Source organism: Python bivittatus, unplaced genomic scaffold (assembly GCF_059951505.1).
Source record: "Python bivittatus isolate LINGU-HERP-01145 unplaced genomic scaffold, Pbiv_v1 ctg000020_np1212, whole genome shotgun sequence".
NCBI lineage: Eukaryota > Metazoa > Chordata > Lepidosauria > Squamata > Pythonidae > Python > Python bivittatus.
In genome coordinates this window covers 13,880,633-13,896,814 of record NW_028277030.1, presented here as the reverse complement: position 1 = coordinate 13,896,814, position 16,182 = coordinate 13,880,633, and positions in this window count along the sequence as shown.

Below are 16,182 nucleotides of genomic sequence, written 5' to 3'. Positions count from 1 at the left end.
CTAGGCAGCATCTCTTCCCCCCATCTCCCAAGGTCTTTCCCTCATACCATTACAACTCCTAGAACTATACTTTATTGAGACTGGCTATAATAACAGAATCTTGCAAGTCTGATTGTGCTGTACCTCCCTGCCCCCCACTTCTTATACTGTACTTCAGTGAGTCAGGGAGGTGACTGCTGAGCCGCTTCTGAATATTATCTCACTTCTCAGGACTTAAGGAATGTTTCAGCCCTCTTTGCTTATGTAACAACTCTTGCATATTTCTGTTAAGGTCACCTTCCTTACTCTCTACACCTGCTTCCTTTAAGTAAAGTGGAGGACCACAAGTCTAGAAGGACAGTCACTTGCTGTTAGTTATGAAATGTGCTGAGGAATTAACCTCCCTGAAGAAGCATTTATCACCAGGAATCCTGTTTGGAGGATTGCTTGGAAATTTGTATTGCATTTAGTAGACCAGGGTCTCTCAACCTTGGCAACTTTCAGAAGTGTGGACTCCAATTCCTAGGCTGGCTGGGGAATTCTGGGAGTTGGAGTCCACACATCTAAAAGCTGTCAAGGTTGAGAAACACTGTACTAGACTATATGTTTGATTTCCCATTATTGTTTGTATTAACTATTTGAAATGTTAATCATGTAATTATATAACGTGCCATAAATACTTCTGCAGACTCATACTGGAAGGCATCGTTCAGGCAATCAAAGCCAACACTTGCTTGGTGCAGGCGTCCAAATAAAAGCAACAGTTGGCTGCCTAACCACAGTTGAATCTTGTCAAGGGGAGCCCATCCCATATCTTGGTAATTAAAATAATTAGTATTATTTAGGATATAAGAGAGTCCCGTTTTCTCTTTCAGTTTTATTTTATCAGCTGTATACAAAACCATTTTATTGTTATAATTTTAAGTTGAATTTTAAAAACATTACAGTTATTTTTTTCTTGTAGACATTACAGTTAGTAACAAATACATAAGTGGAATATAAAATTATATAATCGAGTATATGGTGAAAAAGAAAAATCTTAAGAATGATTCATTTCAACTTATAACTGAAAACAAAACAAAACAAATCTTTAAAAAAACCCTGGAAAGGTAGACAAAACAATGATAAAAGATTTTAAAAGGTAAAAAATAAAGCAATCTAAAAAAATAATGAAAATACCCAACTGTTCAAATTTGAAAATTACAATAATACCATTGTACAATTTCAAACTCTTTATTTTACGTTACTATAAATCGTTTCTAAACAGTAAATTGACACATTCTACGTTCACAAACTTTGTTAAATTAACTTTTAGAAGCAAATATCCTGCCAGAAATACATGTTCATTTTTTTCATTATCATGTAACCCAGATAGACAGACAGACAGACATAGATATATATTTCCGAAGTTTATTAATTGAGGGATTCCAAATTTTTAGAAGTGAATTCAGTTTAGCTACATACACATTAACATCCCTGACTCTTAATTTCATTCCAGGGACCTGCTTCACCATAGTAATAATATCTAACCGCTAAGGAATTACCCATGGACATGTGCACAGAGCACGTGCACAAAGGATCCTTCGAATGTATTATAGAAAGGATGACAGCCAACCATTTAAAAAAATTCTTTGATGGTTCAGTAAATCAAGTTTATCTGATCTTTGCAAATGTAATCATTTGTGACAATTTGCATGCTTTATTTATTTTCTGACCTTTGCAAAACTGTGAATGATCTCTTCATAGTTAGGTGGCATTACAAGTTCAAACTTTATAGAAAAAAATAGAGAGGTGGCTGGACTGTTTTTTGCCCCTTGATCATACATACATACATACATACATACATACATACATACATTTATTTATTTATCTATCTATCTATCTATCTATCTATCTATCTATCTATCTATCTATCTATCTATCTATCTATCTCAAATTGGTCACTGCCCATCTCACTGCAGAGCGGCTCTTGTCACTTCTGTCAGGATTTGGCAGTCTATAAATTCTGGCTAAGTACAATAGACTTCACTGAAAAGTCGTTCCAAGAAAGTCATCATTATGTACGTCACCATATTGTATCTGCTTATTACCTCCGTGGAATGTTAAACTTTTAAACTAATCAGGTTAAGGTTAACCTCTAACAATACTGTATTTTCAATATTTTTTTCTATTCTATGGATTATTTTAGCATTTTGCTTTGGAATCTGTTAATTCCATGTCTAGCTGGCGACAACTCCTACAATTCCTTCTACTGGCAGCCCATAGCAAGTTTTATGTTCTGTTTTCTTTTTATATACTTGGGGTTTAAATTATACCATTTTTTTCACAGTTAATGACTAAAACACAGTTAATGACTAATGACTATATTTTGGGGTGAGGTGGGGAAATAACCATGTTTTTCAGACACTGAAAGTCCAGATACACATTTCCTGGATCAAATCTGTCTGGTAAACTTGTTTGATTTTAATAAAGCCTGGCTTACTATTACAGAAATAAAGTTGAATTTTTCCTAGGGGAAAAAAAAACACCTTCTGCTTGACAGATTTATTTTTCATAATGCTTTTCATGTAGAAAAGAAGTCAAGCGATCTGGCATTTTCTTGTTTATGGTAAGACTTATTTGCACCTAAATATAACCTTTCCTTCATGGATTTCCAGTTCAAGCTGCAAAGGGAGCCTAACTAGACAGGAAAAGCAAAGTATACAGTTGAAAAATAAAGCTACCTGGAGCATTCCTCTGAACAGAAAGACAGGATACAAATCCAATCACTTAATATTTCATTGAACAAGAGGGTCATATATTGGGGTAAGCCACCTAAACTAAAGAGCTTATAGCTCCCACCCCCTTTCTTGCCAGCCCCCCAACCTCTCTAGAGTCAGGTTTCAGCAAACAATGAAAGCAAACCACAGAATATGAAGCCTTAACAGCCCTGTAATCCAGGAGGTGTCAAACCTAGAGTTGAGATCCCCAGAGGAGGAGGTGGCTAGGCTTATAAGCAGCTAGATGTCGGAAAGTTACTGTGAGTAATTTCCAGTTTAGTTTGCACTAAATGGTTGGCCACCATCTTTTTTCCGGGGCATTTTTGTAAAGTTCCTAGTCAAGTCAATAGCCCTGGGATTTCTTGCTGGTCACCCATCCAAGTACTCACCAGGTCCAACCCTGCTTAGCTTTTTTGAAATCAGCCAAGGTCAGCTAGGGATTGAAACAAGTTAAAAAAGGAAACAAAAGAGTGGACAGGATCTGATGAATGGAGGTCTATTTATATGTCTACTGGGGAAGATAATATTTACTGAGCTTGAACAATTGTCCAAGCTTGTAGTGAAAGTTTCCATGTGCCATTACATGTATGTAAAGGTTGTGTGTGTGTGTGTGTGTGTGTGTGTGCGCACGCACGCCTTCAAGTCCATTTTTGACTCCTCACAACTGCCTGGACTCATCCCTGCAGTTTTCTTGGCAAGGCTTTTCAGAAGCGGTTTGCCCTGGCCTCCTTCCTCAGGCTGAGAGAGAGGGACTGGCCCAAGCCACCCAGCTGGCTTCATGCCTAAGGTGGGTCTAGAACTCATGGTCTCCTGGTTTTTAGCTTGATCCCTTAACCCCTACACCAAACTGGCTCTTGTATGTAAGGTTATTACTTCATATATATGCCACTTCTTTTTAACAGATTAAACAGTAAATTATATATAGCCTTTCTTTCATTATTTGAAAGTCAATGTGGCTTATTTCTCATGCACGGGCATGAGCTTTCTTAGCTTCAGATGGGTGAATGAATGATATTCCCTCAAGTCCTGCCCTTGGACCACTTACCTTTTCAAAGCATTTGGAACTAAGTCAATGGGGCATTTCTAAGTAGGTGCATATAGCATTGTAGCCTTAGAATTTTCGTTACAGAATAGTTCTATGTAAGTTTACTCCAAATAAATCCTTCCCGTACTTAGGGGGGCTTATCCCCAGACAAATCTGTATAAAATTGCAGTGTTGTCATCAGTGCAAGGATGTAGCACAAAAGTTTTGGACATCCCTAGATCACTGATGATAACATTTATTTATTTATTAGATTCATATTCCAGTGTTTTGTTTAGGATCTCAAAGGTGGCCTAAATACACACACCCTCTTCCCATTTTTCTCCTCAACAACCACCCTGTTAGGTGGGTTGGGCTGAAAGAGGGTGACCGGCTGGTTCAAACTCAGTGAGTTTCTATGGCTGAAGGTGAACTAAAGGCTTCTCCTACTCCAGTACCTTAACTACTACATCACGCTGTCTTTCTAAATGAAATGCAGTAGGAAGTATAAAATATATTGGCTCTCTTGTTAAAATAACAGTTTTAATAAAATCTCAAGTTTTTAAAAAAGATTTGGTACTGAAATAAAAAAGCAGGTATGGAATTTCCTGTGTTGGTGGTTATATATTTCTTTTTTGCTCACTGGGTCTGTTTTGACCTCTTCCACCATTAAAATCCATATTGTTAGTTCCACTGGACAAATTATCAGATTATTAGTGGAGTAAAGCTATGGGTGTGGCCCAAGAGAAAGTCAGTAAAATACATTATTGCCTGCCTAACCTATCAACATAAAGTACCTACATGGATTAGATAAAATGTAAAACTAGTCTAGCATTCTGTTCCAAATGGCCAGTTAAATGATTGATTGATGGACTGATTATGCACCATCAAGTTGTTGTTGACTCTTAGCAACTACATAGATGTATTTTCTCCATGACAATCTGTCCCTAACATGGTCCTTCAGGCCTTCCAATGGTGGATTCATCACCACTGTAACTGAATCCATCCACCTTGCTGCTGATTGTCCTCTTCTCTTTCCTTCTACCTTTCCCAGCACTAGAGCCTTCTCCAGAAAGCATAATAAGTCTGAAGTGGGATAATTTATGCCTGGTCATTTGTTCCTCAAGTAAGAACTCTGGGTTGATTTGCTCAATGATCCATTTGTTTCTTTTCTTGGCCATCCACGGTATTCTCAGGAATCTTGATTCCAATACGAAGTTTATGCCAATATGAAGTAATTGGCATAAACAAGTAATGAACTACATATAGTCCCCCCAAAATTCAACATTTTACATGATTTGAAAGAGCAAGGCAGATTGGCAGCTCCAAACTTTAAATTATATTACCACACAATTGCTTAACATGGATTATGGAAGGGATGGTATCTCCTTATGGCCCAGCTGCCTCTATGGAAGGGGCCAGACTTCCAGATGGTCTGCATAAATATCTCGAGACTGATCCAAACAGAACCAAATCATTTATAGGGGATAATGCAATAATAAATAATGTATTGAATGCCTGGGATAAGTATAGGAAAATAATACGTCTGGATTTTTCCTCTTTCCCTTTCTTATTAAATGTTTATTTTTATGAAGAGGAGGGTACCAAAAAAAAAAAAAACCCTCAGTGGAGAGATAATTAGTTTAGATTGAGAGATTTGTTTATTAATAAGACAAAGATAAAATATTTTGAGACTCTTATTTCATAATGGTTTAGTTTACCTGTCTGGTTTTAATACCTTCAGATAAGCAGCACAGTATTAAGAGATTTGCAGAAACAACCTAGAGATTTGATTGTATTTGAAAATCTTAAAACATGTAACTCAGATCATCTGTTAGGTCTTATTTATAAACTGCTGGTGGTTATGACTCAGAAATCAAAGCAATCATAAACTGTATGATTAAATGGATGCAGAATTTAGATGCAGTAACAAATATGCAACAATAGTAATTTTAGTGGTAATTTCAGTATTAAATTTACTCCAAATTGAGTAATAGAGAAAATCGGTATGTTTTATTGTTATATGTTACTGCAGTCCTGACTGCTAAAATGGATAAATCATTCTCTAAAAATTGCTGCAAATGTAATGAGCAAGTCAGATAGTTCTTTCACATTTGGTGGCAATCATATAAAGCTCAACAATTTTGGAAAATGATTAATGCCAAAATGAAAAATTTGAATTCCCATTTCAACCTGTGGGGTTTTATTAAACCTTACTAAATCATATACTCCCTCAAAGTATACCGAATTAGCTTTATATATGCCAACTGCTACAAGGATACTATATGCCTTTCATTGGAAAGAAAGGATGTTTATTGGAAGAATGGCTAACCAAGCTTTGACATCCAGAATAACCTCATATCTTAAAAGTAAATCTGACACAGAGTTTAATTTCATGATAATTCTGTCATTTAAATAGTTGGTATGCATACTTTTCATACTAGGATCTGCCAAATATGTATAGTTGCCTTCCTCTCAAACATCAAGACCAGCACAATAAAAAATCCCTCATCTCCCAGTCTGTATGAATTTAATTCAAATGAGAAACCATTCCTAGTTTACAGTTCAACGCATAGATTTGAACCACATTTCAAATTTGGATTTCTTTGTGCACTGATTGATTGATTGAGTGCCATCAAGTCGGTAAGTAAAGACAAATCACGGCATCTGAATATCTTTTCCAAGGCCTTCATGGCTGCTCTACCAAGTGCTAGTTTGTGGCGTATCTGTTCACTGTTTGTTCCTTTACTGTTGTCCTTAAAAGGCAGAAAGTGTCTACCTCTTTGAAATCTTCATTATCAGTTCTAAGGCTGGTTGTTGTACCTGTTGTCATTAATTTGGTCTTCTATGTGTTTAACTTTAGTCCCATTTTTCACTATACTCCTTGACTTTTATTAGTAGATCTTGCAGACACTTTGCATTTTCGGCTATTACAGTAGTGTTATCAGCATAGTACAGATTATCGATGTTTCTTCCTCCGATTTTAAAACCACGCTCATCCTCTTCCAATCCAGCTTCCCTTAATATACATTCAGCATATCTATTGAATAATCAAAGGGAGAGTATACAGCCTTGTCACACTTCTCTGTCAACCTGGAGCCAGTCTGTTTCATCATGTTCTGTCTTCCTGACCTGTATATAAGTTTTGCATGAGGACAATGAGATGTTCTGGGATTTGCATTTTTCTGAGCACTTTCCACAGCTTGAGATGACTGACAGAATTGAAGGTCTTTCTATAAACAACAAAGCACATATTGACGACTTTTTGGTATTCTTTGGCTTTCTCAATTATCCTACATGCATCAGCAATAATGTCTCATGTTCTTCATCCTTTTCCAAAGCCAGCTTGAACATCTGGCATCTCTTTTTCCATGTAGGGCTCTAATGTGCACTGGATTCTAAGCATTATTTTGCTAGCATGTGAAATTAAGGATATTGTATGATAGTTTACACACTCTGTTAAGTCTCCTTTTTTTGGTATTGGAATATAGATTGACCTCTTCCAATCTGCTGGTCACTGAGTTGTTCTCCAGATTTGCTGGCAAACCTTCATTAGAACCTTGAATGATTCTTCTTCTTTAGCTTGCCATATTTCTGTGGGCATTCCATTATCTTTATGCATAAAGCACATATTTTAATGTTATTTCTAAATTAGAATAGATATTAAGTAATTTATATATAATTTATTGTAGCTCATACTGTAATTTCATTCTGTGATCTGCTGACCACAGTTTCTGATATTTATACTTAATAGTGATTTTCAGGCTTTTAAAATAATATAATATATTCAGCTATTTACAGCCAATTAACAATATACTGGAAAATAACCTCTATGATATTTATAAATCCCTTGTGTATTTGTTTGTAATTTACTCTTTTATTCCCCCATTGTTTGTTCTTTTTGTTTGCCTGTTTATATATTTACTTTGCAGTGTCTAAAAAATATTAAAAATATCTATGTTATAACTATGCAGGCAATTGTTATGCCAGATTATTCCAAAGTAATGGCACTGAATTCACACTGACTGTTAAGTATGCATGGTATTGCCATGCCACTGGAGCAAGTACTTGACCAATCTGCCCCAATCTGATTTCTTTGGTAGTTCCTGTAGATGAGAATCCTGCTGGTCTAACTCATTCCGATGTGCTCATGTGCCTTCCAGATAATGTTCTATACTCATGAACAGTTTCACCCTGTTATTTAAGGATTCTGAGGACGGCCAAGTTGGGAACATTGATCTGCTCCAACGATCTGTTTCTAAGAGTCCAAAAACAAGGCCTATTATCTACTCTAAGAACCAGTTTTCCTCAGCTATAAATGGAAAGTCCAGAAACAGGACTAAAGGCTTAATATCTTCCTTGAATTCCCCAGCAACTGAGGAGCATATGATTCTATAGCTCTGTGTCACTGAGGGGCGTCCTACCTCTACTACTGGGAGTAGCACAACACCATTACTGACAGGAGCTAACTTCCTGTTGCGCTGCTGGTCATTTTCATCTGTGATTATAGAGAGGGGGGAAAACACTTCTTTCTCTGTTTTTGCCATACTGCATTTTATAAAGTTATATAACACCTCTTCTTTTTTACACCCCAATTCTCATGAAAGTTAAAATCTTGAGTGTTTTTCCCTTTGTTCAGAAGGAAATAACTTGATCTCTCCATTCCTTGGTTACTAGCTTTTCTTCACCTTTTCCAATAGGCCTTTGTATCAAGTGAGACATGCAGGGGAAACTACTGGTCTCTGCTTTAGTTATACAAAGGGAAATCCCATACTTTTTTTCTGATCTAGACAATGTATGCATGGCAAGCAGATGAAATTGGAGGTGCACGTGCATTTAAAGATCTCTCCATATCCTCACAATCTGTAAATAAGGCTGCAAAAATATAAACCAGTCTTCCCCAATTTAGTACACTCCAGATGTAAGGGGACTGCAGTTTCCAGAATTCCTTTGTCCAACCTGATTGGAGAAGCCTGAGAGATACAGACCCAACACAACTGAAGGGAGCCAAGTTTGGGGAGGAAGAGAAGGTTGGAATATGCCATGGATGTGTTGTGGAATTTTTGCCAAAGACAGGAGCACAACGCTGAGGAGAAGAACCATGTTTATTGCAATGATCATTGGTTGCCTGCTTTCCAAGAAAGAGGGACCCTGAACAATAGAAAAGCATAGAATTTATACACTTTTGAGGTTGAGAGGTGGGAAATCTGAGGGATCTGATTCGAGGATAGGTTTGGTTAGGTGTTAAATGGGGGATAAATGGTTTTTCTATTGTGAGATAAGAACCACGGCAAACCCTTAAGCAGACAGGTGATGGCCCTCCCATTGTTTCAGTATGATAGTGTTAAGAGGGCTATTTTTGGCAGCAGAACATGGTCACTCTTGGGTCATGCAATAGCTTGGAGCTGATCCTGTTTTGCATGAGCAAAGAATGGCAGAAGGAAGTGGAGAAAAGAGATTGCAGAAGAGGCAAGGGAGGGGGGAGTAAGGAGTTTGCTGCAGGAGAGGCAAGAGGGAGGGGGGAGAGTTTCCAGCTTTATTCTATTATTTTTCTATCACAGATGCATTCCCCCTCCCATTTTGTTGTTGTTGTTACATTCTTCTAGGTGACATCTTTCCAGGCATTTGAAGGAATTTATTCTGCAGAGTAATACTTACGCAGTCGTGCAGCCATAATTCCAGGATCAGAAGGAAATGCAGACAGCAGTTTCTCCATTAGTGTCTATTAATTTTCTTATTCCTTTCCCATCTTTTTTTAATACTAGAAGTGATTGTTTAAGGAGGGAAAAGGGAATAGCTACCAAATGCTTTTTGACCTGCAATGCTATTGCCCTCCTTACAGAAAAAATAAAGGCCCTTCGGTATTGCCAGCATTTCCATTACCCACAAAGGAGGAAGGGACAAAGAAAAAATAGATATGGTGAACTCATAAAATGGGCATATCCAGAGAAAAATCCACATCTTTGTAAGTTGCATCCATTCCTTTTTATAAGCTGATTCATTCCACTGCCTTTCATTTTCTTATTCAGTCATGAAATGGTTAATTGTCAGTTGCCCTGCAAGGCTTTATTTTATCAGAAGAAATAGAATATGGCAAAATAATAGAATCATAGAGCTGTAGATGTGAAAAGCGGCATGTAGGCACTGAGTCCAACAACTTGCTCACTGCAGGAATTCAAATTAAAGCATTCCGCCTGGTCTCTAACATGCTGTAATTTTCCCCCTTATTTTGCTATAGACTGCAATGGCCAATAGATGGTGTTATTGCTATATTTAAGTATTTTAATGAGCAACAGCTTGAAGTGTTGTTTGAAATTACAGGATGTGTGCTCAGGGAAGCCACAGCTAAAGCAATAAGTATTTTCTGGCCACATATAGGCACAATGCTACCATAAAGTTGAAAACAGTATTATAGAACTAGCTTTGTTTACAGCATTTACGTTTCAAAAGAGAGCTGTGTTTTTATTGCAGCAAAAGCAGTAAAGATATGACATTTGAAAAGTGAACAAACGTATTAAGATAAACTTTTGTAGGCTGAAGTCTATTTCTTCAGATGGATGAAGTGTTTCACTAAAATTGCACATAGGTCTTCCATGAAATAAGAACTTTGGGAGCAAAACGATGGTAGATCTAGATAAATATCAAAGTTAAGAGACATCATACAAACAGTGACTTTATATACTGTGAAGGCCATGGTTTTCCCAGCTGAAATATATGGCTATGTAAGCTGGCCCGTCAGAAAGGCTGGTGAGGAAAAATGAATATTTTATTGGAGAAAATGGTTGAGAATACCTTGGAATAAATAATGTAACAGCAGATGAAATAAAACCAGACTGCTCACTGGAAGCATGAAAAATGAAACTAGAGGTTAGCTATTTGGAACACATAATGCCAAGGCAAGAGTCATTGGAGAAGACTTGGGTGCTTGGAAAAATGGAGAGCAACTGAAAAAGGGGCCAACAGATGTGGCTAGATACAATCACTGATGACACCCGCATGAGTTTACAAGAACTCAAAGCAGCAGTTACTGACAGAGAATCCTAGTGAACTGGTATGCATTAGTATGAACCAGAAGCAAGTTAACTTCTGAACAACAAAAACCTAGAGGACCATGTGATGGCAGTAAAGGGTTTTCTGGATTTCTTTGCTGCTATCTAGTGATCCAGATTTTTGCAGCCAGATCTGGTAGCCTTATTTACAAGAATATATACATATTTTATTGGTGTCACTCATGCTTCTACAACTGAGGCATATAGGTTTTGGTGACCCAATCATGATCATCTCCATGGGAACTTCCTCCTTGTCCTTATCAACAGTTCAGCAGTTATACTATCAAAGAAGATTATGTATTATATTTTAAGATAGTTATTTATGAAATAATGAAGTTCTAGTAATCCTACCAATAAGGAATAATATTCACATTTGTATCCACTGATATTTAATGCCAGAACCTGCAGAATCCTAATACATATATCAACAAAAATATTATACCCTGTCTAGAACTAAATGACGATTCCAATAGCCATTTAGTAGCAACTCTTAGACCTTGACGGTCTTAAGGCATTAGAGTCTGAGTCCTACCATCACAAGTAACAGCTAACAGAACTCACAGTGAATCACACAGCCCCTGCAAACTCATCATCCAGAGCAGAACTAGAAGTGGCTGTAGAGGGTTTCTTTTAAAAGGATGAATATTATATAAATGCCAATTCTATGTCCTGAACATAAGCCGTTTTTTAAACTGCTCCCCTCCCCCCACTTCCTTGCTAAAGAATTCGGTGATCTTGAGTTTGCTTAATAAATTAAGCTTGAACATTTTAATAGTTTAAAAAGGTAACCTAAGCTCAGTGATGTTCTTTCTGTCAATAACCTCTTCTCTTCTCTTCTCTTCTCTTCTCTTCTCTTCTCTTCTCTTCTCTTCTCTTCTCTTCTCTTCTCTTCTCTTCTCTTCTCTTCTCTTCTCTTCTCTTCTCTTCTTCTCTTCTCTTCTCCTCCTCCCTTTCCCTTTCCCCCTCCTTCTCTCTTTCCTTTCCCTTTCCCTTTCTTGTGAAATTAACTTCTTCAACTGTTTCTTTGCAGCTAGTCTAGACTCCACTGACTTGCATGGCTCTGGAGAAACTGCAACCTTTTAGCCAATTATACAGCCAATCTTGGACTTCAGCCTAGCAGGCTATTATGAAAAATTTCAATGCAGGGATGCCAGATCTCATGAGTACTTCTGGCCCTCTCCACAGAGAAAATGATTTAGAAATGCTGTTTGTTGCTCTAACTGGGACAATGATTCATTCTCCCAGCAGGGCTGGAACTTGCTTTTACATGTTTCACAAGAGTGGGTGGTTTTCTAATGACATAATTGCATACAATGCACCTCCCTTCTAGAAGATTTCTCCTCAAGCTAGTAAGCAAAGGAGCAAGTAGTACAACTCTGGCTGGTCTAATGGCACTTCATCTCAGTCAGCTCTTTCTCCTAGCAGCAGATTTAACTTTTGCTTCAGCCCTTTCCTGCATCATTTATGGGCTAGCCTGCCTTTGCCTTGCAAGCCTCATCAGCTTTGTCATCTTCTTATCCTCCTTTGAAGTCATTCAGAAAATGAAGAGGAACACTGGCCAGAAGGGGAAAGCAAACATGACCTCAGTTTCTAAGGGTGTGATTGGAGGGAAGCTTGTGAGATCATAGACAAGACAAGGCTCAGGGTGCTGGCAATGTACCATTCCCTGGGAAAAGAATGCGACCCTCTCCTGAAGAAGGAACGGTCTTCTAACACCAAGGTGGAACAACTTCCCGTGGCTGAGGAGAAATATCAGAAGATGGCCCAGAATCTGATTGAGAGCAGCCTCCTCTGAAAGGTATTTCTTAGAGCAGCTTCAGCTATTTGCGGCCCAAGATCTGTTTGCCCCCATGGACTGTTTTGAGACAGCTTTAGTTGTAGCTGCATTGTGCCTTGGCTTCTCCAGTTTCCATTATCCTTGTGAGATTCTTTACCTCTCCCCCCCCCCTTTTTTTTTTGGTACATGCAACCTGAATGCAACAGATCCGCTTTTAGCAGATTTCAGATGCAATGGACCAAATTTCTGTCCAGATATCGCCTCAAAATAATGAACAAGACATTTGAAGTAGTCTGGACAATGCCACTAAATTTACCTTAATTTTATTCTAATGTTATGACATCTGTGGTGATTCACGTCGTTACCATCTATGTAAGTCATTATGCAAATTACCTAAGTTGATATAAATAATACACTTTTGTATTTAATGTACAACTGAGAATAATGGACACCCAAATCCGTCCATTAAACTGAAGTCTTATTGTACAATTAAAATTAAAATTATTGTACAAATAAAACTGAAGTTTTATTGTATTATATTTCCATGGATGTTATCTTACAGGCATTAAGTATGCTACTATATTTTAAAGGCTCTATTTTATCTATGTTACTTACTTCATAATAATGGCTGCATACTACCCTATATGAAATATTACAAGATGCAATTCCTCTCCTCCCTGATTATATATTAATTTATAATTTATTTTATACTATATTATTTATTTATTTATCATTAATTGTTAATAATAACATAATAATTTATTACATACTATGTTAATGGTTGCATTTTATTTGATTATGTGTCATCAAGTTGGTGTCAACTCCTAGCAACCACATAGATTTTCTCCATGACAATCTGTCTTCAGCCTGGTCCTTCAGGTCTTCCAAAAGTGCATTCCTTGCTGCTGGTTGTCCTCTTCTCTTTTCCTTCATCTTTCCCAACATTAGGACCTTCTCCAGAGAGCTGGGTCTTCACATAATGTGTCCAAAGTAGGATAATTTGAATCTGGTCCTTTGTACCCTGAATAAGAACTCTGGGTTGATTTGTTCAGTGATCCATTTGTTTGTTTTCTTGGCTGTCCACAGTATTCTCAGGAGTCTTCCCCAACACTTTCCACATGAGGAAAGGAAAAAGAGAGATGTGGAGAAAGTAGGGCTAGTTCTTTGATGTTCAATCTGTGTCACTCCTCAAGATTTGTAAATAAGCTCTGCAAATGCCCTCCTTCTCTTCACTTTCCTGGGCCCATACATGCCACATCCTAATTTATTTATTTATTATTTATTTATTTATTAAATCAATTTATATAGCTTTATATATTATAATATATAATTCCAGGCACTTCCAGTGATGATTCATGGCAAACTAGACATCCTTGGAGTGGGGACAGCACCGTAGCAGAAATTGGCGGCCAGATTGTGTATTCTGGTCGGCGAAGTCTCTCTGGAAAAAGGAGAGATGATGAGATCACCCACATGTACTCTGGACAGTGGCTCCTTGTGAGTAGACTGCAGGAACTGAGGTTTTTGTGGTCGACTTGTGAGTTGAGCAGCTGGGAGTTGAGGGATTTCAACGAAGCTCACAGCCATGATGTAGCCTAAATGGACACAAGATTCACCAAGCCTCATTTCTTAATCACTTTTGGAATTACTTTTTAATTGCTTTTCAACTATTAGGAACCTTTGGAGTGACAAATTTTATAGCACTCACTGGGTGAGTTTCCTTCACTCCTTAGCAAAAGAAGTTTTAAATACAAGTTTAAGGACTTTAAAAAATTCTTTTTTGGAATAAACACCAAAAGGGTGATTAGAATGTTGATTTTGGAAAATTATAAGTGGACTAAGAGTCCAGATGGATTTGAAATAAGAATTTGAAATTAATTATAAGAATCCTTCCCATGGGAAACTGTTGTTGTTTTGAATTCTAACAAAAAACAAAAACTTGATAGGATGAGACTTTGAAGGTTGGACACTAGAGGGAACCAGAAGGAACTAAAGATTACAATTTAAGTGGTCTTCTCTTTGACTTACTAATTTGATTTACTATTACTGACTACAGCAAAATATCTTAACATTAGATGTACTGTATTGAAGGATATTTATGAACAATCGACTCAGAAGTTAATTTTAAGAATGTCTGCCTTTATAGATAAACTATAAAAGATAAAAGATGTTATGGAAGAGGAACAAGTTTTACTGGACAAGACTGAGACTGATTTGAAAGTGGATTTAAAAATGACAAGCAACAAGAATGATGTGGGAAAAGATGCTACACTGGATATGCAAATAAAACCAGCTGAAGTCTTAATAATTAAAAGGGATATACAAATAACAAACTAGAAGAGTGGCTTGGATAACTTTCCTATATTAGATTTACATAAGAGATCTATTAAAGTTTTGAAGGATTTTTTGAGAAGGGAAAAGAAAAAATGAAAGAAATCAAGTTCTAGGACATTATTTGAAAGGATTAACGATTGTTAAAAGTAAAGGGAAGGAATATAAAGTTGGTTTATTTTGATCAAGGTTAAAATAGATATGTTGTTATCTCTGGTCATCCTTAATGGACTTTTGCTGACCAGGACTGAACAACGAGGCTTTAAGGATTTGTTTATAGATAAAGAGATGAGATATGGGATGAAGAGATCATTTGTATTTAAAAGAAGGTGATAAGTTACTAAAATTGTTTATACTTGGGATGAAGGGGGAAGTCATATATTTCTATATTCCTTTTCTTTTTCTTTAGTATAGTCTTATTTTTTTCCTTTTCTATTTTTCCATTTTTTCTTTTCTGCACTTTCTATTTTTTATTCTTTTATTTTTTTTAGTTTACATTCCTTTTCATCCTTTTAATTGTAATGTTTAATAAAATTATTATTAAAAAGATGCCACATTCTAATTCCAATCCTGGAAGTAATACATATCATCCTTTCTTTCATCCTTTCATAGGGAGAAGGGAGTGTGTAAGTGGGTCAGCTGGTTATGCCACTGCTGGCATTTTGGGAAACAAAAAGAAGCCTGGGAAGAACTGAAGTATTCCAAGGGCTTTTCCTTTGGGGCTGCTCTGACACGAGTAGCTAGATTTACTCAGTTATTAAAAATGCATAAGTCTTGGCCTACAACAGATTCACCACCTCAGTTACAATGATACTTTCCTCACCTCCTACCCCACAAATCGAACCCTGAAAATTCACTCTAGAATGACAGCTCCAATCTTTCTCCCTGGCTCTGACACCAAAATCCTCATCTTCAAGCTCTCCTCAACTGCCTGGCAGCCATTTTTAAAAGAGAAATCATGGCAGTAGAGTACATGCTCTACCTGCAGAAAATCACAAGTTCAAACCATGGCAACTCTCTCTTTCTATGTTAAAGGATAGGACAGGACATCTAGAGGCAGAATGTGGGGAGAGGAAGCAGGGATCTGGGGTTTGGGTTGGGCCTCCCTAAATGTCTTGCAGGCTGGATAGGAAAGCACCAAATTAGGCCCACAGCCCAAAGGTTCCCTGTGACTGCTATGGAAGAAGATAAGAGTACTTTGAAACCAAAGAAAGCCACTGCCAAGCACATTATTGTCCAGATGGCCAACGATTTAAGGCAGAAGGG